Below are 6,778 nucleotides of genomic sequence, written 5' to 3' on the forward strand. Positions count from 1 at the left end.
TATAATTTGAAGTTTGAGCAGTCAAATGTAAAGATCGTCTTTCTGAGTGGCGAGTTGGAAGAAAAAATCTACATGATCTAACCCGAGGATTTTGTTGTGGAAGGTAAGAAGAATCATCTGTTGATTAAAGAAGTTGTATAAGCTAAAATAGGTTTGGTATAAATGGTATAAGAGGTTTGATGTGTTCATGATTAGCATTATTTTTATTAGAAGGAGCTTTTAATAGTTGTGTTACTCAAATAAAAGCTATCAGATACACCATTTATGTACCTCTTACTCCATGTAGATGAAGGAGAAATCTGAGGTTTAGCAGCTAAAAGATCTTAGATCTTAATTTGATGTTAAGGATTTAGGTGCATTATGAAAAATACTTGGGATGGAGATTTGTTGATCAAGATCAGAAGGGCTTTTGCATACTTCTCAAATAACCTATGTTCAAAAAGTATTAGATAGATTCAAAGTGAAGGATGTGAAGCATGTCTCCACTCTATTGGCTGCACACTTTATGTTATTAGCGGACATGTCTCCAACTATTTTTACGGAGAAGGAATTTATGGAGCGTTTTTCATATGATAGTATCATAAGTAGCTTAGCGCACACCATGATCCACACTCGCCGAGAATTTACTCAGGCAGTAAGCCTAGCGAGCAGATACATGATGAATCTTAGAAAGCAAAACTGATATGTTACTACAAGAATTATGAGGTATATGTGCAACATTGTGAATGTGTATTTATTTTTGGTGCCTCTAAACTAGAGTCAATATGGTTTGTTGACTCTGATTATGCTAGTGACTTATATCAAAGAAAATCTACATGATTTATATTCACTCAAAGAGGTTTATGATGTTAATTGGATGTTTTCTTTACAACATACTCCGACTATTTCTAACACCGATGAAAAATATATGATCATTTCTGATATCGTAAGAGAAGTCATTTGGCTGATAGATTTATATGGAGAGTTCAACAATGAATCTATGAAAATAATTGTCTTTTGTGATAACAAAATACTATTCATCTGAAAAAGACCAAATGTAACATTAGAGAACCAAGCACAATGACATCAAAATTTTATTTTATTCAAGATATCATTACTCAATGTAATGTTATAGTAAAGAAAATAAGCACTTTAGAGAATCCTACGACCATGATGACAAAGCCTCTTCTAGCAACCAAATTCAAGCAATGCTTGAACTTAATTGGTGTTCAATGTAGATCCAGAGAGTGGAATGAAACTTGAAGCTTCACTTTTGACATAATTTCAAGGCTGATGAGAGTTAGAAGATTCATGGCGGTAGAGTAATGGATTCTCGTCTTAGCATTGCACGAAAATCCAACACACGCTCAGAAGAAAAAAACAACCAGTAGTGGCACCATAAGTTTTTAAGTGGAAAACACGTAAAGAGAAAAAACCACGGGACTTAACTCAGTTGAAGAGATCAACTATAAACTAAAGATTACAAGTACAACCACTTGTCTCACGGGCAGGAAATGGTTACAAACATTCCTGAGTTATAATGTCAATGCGCGAAGGAACTTGTCACAAGAGATGGGTGGCGATCAATGATGATTGACGATGACCAGCAAGTGATGGTCGCTGGTGGTCGGCGGTAGTCAACGATGGGATGAGTGATTTTGGACTTTAGTTCCTTCTTAAAGCTTCAAGATATTCGTCAGACCAAAAGCTCCCTCCTCCTCTCATGAGAGAGGTGCGGCTTTTTTTATAAAGTCCAAGTTGTAATTAATTAATGAATATGAACCACTTTTATCAGATGACTCAAATAATTTCCATTAACATGATGATGTTTGATGGACTATTAAGGGCATTAACGATGCCCGAATTGAGTGATTTTGAGCTCATTGGATTCTTCATGTTGAGATGCTCAATTCGACCATAGGCTTACTAGATCCAGCATCTGTTTGACCTTTCAAGCATGTCCAAAAAACTTTAAAAAGTGATTTAATGACTTGATATGAGCTTGATTTGACTCAAATTAGACAAATTTTGGTATCAGTGGATCCGTCTCATCGATTCGATCAATTTGACTATAAGTTTGCTGAAATCATACTTTTGGATAACTCTTAATCAAAGTTTGAATATTTCTTGCTAAAAAATGTGCATCAAGATTAGTGTCATGACTTAAGATTACTGCAGGATGTGGGAAATTTATTGAAAGTGCATCAGAGACCAATTTTGTCGTCCGAAAATATCATGATTCAGAATATTGTATTTTTTATTATTGCACACACACAAAATTAAATAATATATAAATATACATGTATGTGTACTTACATGATTTTTGGGATGCTCTTCTTACATGATTTTTGGGATGCTCTTTTTTGGTGTGAGTTGTACTAGTGGAGTTGGAACCACCTAGGCGGTGTGCGTATTGTATATTTTGGGTTTTTAGTTGTGGGGTTTCACTTCCACACCCATGAAGTAACTTTTTTCAATGATTAATATATACGGAGCCGAATAAAGCTCCTTCCCCAAAAAAAATATAATATAATATATATATATATATATAATCTGGGATTTCCCAAAAGAAGAAAGTCGTCCCCGATCAACGTAGCAATCGATGAACGAGCTCCTCTTTCATGTTGGGGCACAGAATAAATTCGTCTCCGTCCTACGTAGTAGATGATTAACAGGATCCTCTTTCATGTTGTGGCACAGAAAAAAATCATCCATACTCTACGTAGCAGACGATCAACGAAATCTTCTTTTGCGTTGCGGTGCAGAAGAAAGTTATTCCCGTCCAACGTAGCAAACGATCAACATGATCTTTTTTCGAATTCTAGTATAGAAAAAAGTCGTCATCGTCCAGTGTAGCAAGCGATCAACAAGATCTTCTTTCTCGAAGGTGTAGAGAAAAATCGTCCTCGTCCTATGTAGCACGGGATCAACGAGATCTTCTTTCGCACCGATGAGATGAAGAAAGTTATCCCCGTCCTTGCCCAACAGGTGACTCAATATCTTTTTGCTTATTGCTGCTGCGCATCCGGTGGAGATGAGATCCTAGAATTTTCCCACCACACTTTAATGGCGAGATTCTCAGGCCTCTATGGTGGCGATATCTGAAGACCCCCTAAAAATCAGCATAAGTGTTGGAATTTTAGTGAGGTGATGCCAACTCCACTCGAAGATGAGTTGATTTGTTGTAGCCCTTGTACAAGTACATGTTGATCTTTGTAGCATTTTCAATTATCTAATGTGGCATTTGTACATGTTGACGATGTGTCCATCCATGTGTTTTCTCTAGCTCGATGCAATAAAAATTTGAACATTACTTCTGAGGTTGTTTTTGTCTTTCCTTCTGAGCCAGAGTTTCCCCTTCTGGGATGCTTTTGTCCCACTTCTAGGGTATTTTTAACCAATTTTTGGGTTACATTTGCTGCCGACATTATCTGAGGCTTGTGCCTTCTGAGAATTTTTGGCTTCTCAAACATGTAGAAATTTACAATCAAAGTTAGCATGTGCACTTTATATATAAGAAGAATCACATACATTTTTAGCCTCGTGTTTTCTGAGGTTTCTACCCTCTTGGATTTGTATCTTTTGATACTTGTGTCTTCTTAGGCTTATATCTTTTAAGAGCTTGAAATGCATTAGTGTCTTCTGAGACTCGTAGCTTTCTGATATATTTGATGTACTTGTGCCTCCTGAGATTTGTAGTCTTTTCGAGGTCTTTGATTATCTATGTCTTCTTAGGCTTGTAGCTTTCTGAGGTCTTTGATATACCCGTGTCTTCTGAAGTTTGTAGCCTTCTCAAGTTTTTGATGTACCTATGCCTTTTGAGGTTGGAAGCCTTTTGAGCTCTTTGATGTACCTATGTCTCCCAAAACTTATAGCCTTTTGAGGTTTTTGATGTGTCTGTGTATTCTAAAACTTATAGCTTTCCGAGGTTTTTGACATATTTGTGTCTTCTGAGGCTTGTTTTCTGAGGTATTTGAGTGGAAACCTTGTCAACCACTTGCTTTCGATGTGTCTTTCTAGTGAAGACAATGTCCACTACTAGCTTCCCATCAAGACTTGTCCTCTAGGTTCGTCTTTCAGGGGCATGGTAGCTTTCCATCAAGACTTGCCTCATGGGCTTGACCTCCAGGAGTACCGCATCTTCCCATCAAGTTTGGCTCTTGGGCTTGACTTTCATGGGCATGATTGCTTCCCATCAAGTCTTGCCTCTTTGGCTCGAATTCCGAGGGTACTGTATCTTCTTATTGAATCTTGCCTATTGGGGTCAACCTCCAGGGGCATGGTTGGAGATCTTGTATGTCACTGCGAATGTTTGACTTTTCTGAGGCTGTTAGTCAAAGCGTGTCTGTTCGACGGCTGTAGTTTGTGTTGGAGCATAGTTGAAAATAAAAACTATTAAGGCTGTAAGACTTGTCTTGGATTGTATAGCCAGAGATGTTCGACGACATTAACCCGTAACAGACAAAGTCATATGAAATACACTAAGGATGGTAAACCTATCCTAGGTTGTTGGTCGACGTTTTTGCTTAACGATTGTAAGTTGTTATGGAAGAAGAGGTCAAAGGAAATCTACTAAGGATTTTTTACCTATCTGAGGCTATTAGTTCAAGCTTTTGCTTGACAATTGTAGGTTGTGATGGAAGAGGACAAATCAAGTCTCCATGGGATCAATTAAGCCTAGAATGAGGTATCAAAGATGCTCCCAATTTCTCGAGACTAAGCGTAGGTCACAATGGATTGTATTTTTTTCTTGAAAATATGGTTGCAACCATACTTAAGAATGATGTTTGACAACTTGGTCATTGCTGCATTTGAATTCATTATTCCTCCGACGAGTGTATTTTCTACACGAGCTTGTAAAATGGTCCATGTATTGAACCTTGAAGATATCATTTCCTTGACATGGTTGAGGAAGAACCTAGAATGGTGGGGGACACTGAGAAAGTGTTATTTGTGGATTTGCCCCCAATCTGGAAGTAGTTCCTGAGGAATTGATGTCTGAATGAAGCATGAGACGACTATCTTATTACAATCATGCCTAGGACGTTAAAGTGATCGACCTTTCGAGACTGCAGTGAATGTTGCTTTTTAGCTTGGAAGAAGTTGTGAAAGCCTTGTGTCTAAATATAATGCGAGAAGACAACCACACTACAATCGTGCTCAGGACATTGACATGAACGACATTTTGAGACTGCAATCAAGGTTGCCCCTCATATTGAAGAATGCTTCAGAGATTATCTTCAAAATACAAAGATGGTTTATTTGTCAGTTGAATGATGTACGTCATTGGGAAACAAAGTAGGGGGGTCTCGATGTCTCAGAGTTGAAGACAGTGCTGAACACGACATCGTTTCTCACAGACGGTGTCAATTTAATGCGTGCTAGAAGATTTGTAGCGGTAGAATAATGAATTATCGTCTTAGCTTTAAACGAGAATCTAACACACAGTTAAAAGAAAGAAAACGACCAGTAGTGACAACAGAAGTTTTTATGTAGAGAACTCATAAAGTAAAAATACCATGGAGTCTGGTCATTTGAAGAGATCCACTATAAACTAAAGATTACAAGTACAACCCCTTATTCCACAGAACGAAAAAGTGTTACAAAGTCTCTCGAGTTATAACATCAATGCACGGAGGAACATGTCACAAGAAATGGGTGGCGATCGATGATGATCGATGGCGGCCGAAAAATGATGGTTTACGATGGTCGGCGATGACAGGAGTAATTTTGAACTTTAGCTCCTCAAAGCTTAAAGCACTTCCTCAGGTCTCAACCTTCGTTCTCCCCTCATGAGCGAGATGTGGCTCTATTTATAGAGTCCCGGTTGTAATTAATGAAAGAATATCAACCACTTTGAATTTCCCTTAACTGGGTGGTGTTCGGTAGACATTTGAGGGCCTTAACGATGTCAGAATTGATTGATTTTGGGCTCATTGGATTCGACTTGTTTAGACACTCGATTCGACAATGAGCTCACAGATTCGACATCCATTTGACATTTCAAATATGTCTAGAAAGTTTTCAAGCGTGGTTTAATAACTTGATATGAGCTTGATTTGACTCGGATTGGACCAAGTTGGTATCGTTCTGGGTCCGTCTCGTCGATCCGGTCAGTTTGATTATAAGTTTGCTGAGATCGAACTTCTGGATAATTGTTAATCAAAATTTGAACATTTTTGCTAAAAAAGGTGCATCGAAATCCATGTTATACCTTATGATTCATGCTGGATGTGGAAAATTTGTTCAAGGCATATTAAAGGCAATAAGAAAAATTGTAAAATAATACCTTAAATCTTTTTATCAAATATATTTAAAGCTTCATATATTTTCAATCAAATATATTCTTTTCTAACTCTATAAATATGCATCACATGTCATAAAGTTGAATATGTGAGAAGTCAAAAAAAAAAACTTAGAGGTTTCAACTTTTTTTAATTAGTGAAGTTATTGTTCCGGCTCTCCCATAAATTTTTTTTGTTCTTTTGAGAGTTTCTCTACGTAAATCTTTTGTTCATTTTGGTTGTTTGATTGATTTTACTTGACAACAATTAGTGTTCTTTTTCCTTGCCAAGCTAAAGGCTCTTATAACTGACCTTCATAAGCTGGCCAAGCCAAATAAGCCGATTTTGATAATGATCAAGCTACGATCCAAATAAGCCAAATCTTCTTTTTCCTTGCCGTAGGTTGAGTTTATATCAGGAAAATCAACCTCATATTTTTAGTCTTTTGTTATTTGTATTGATCACTCTATAACTTTCCCTGTAACTACTCGAGATCCCATATCCTAACCTATAAA

Source organism: Phalaenopsis equestris, unplaced genomic scaffold, assembly GCF_001263595.1.
Source record: "Phalaenopsis equestris unplaced genomic scaffold, ASM126359v1 Scaffold000002, whole genome shotgun sequence".
NCBI lineage: Eukaryota > Viridiplantae > Streptophyta > Magnoliopsida > Asparagales > Orchidaceae > Phalaenopsis > Phalaenopsis equestris.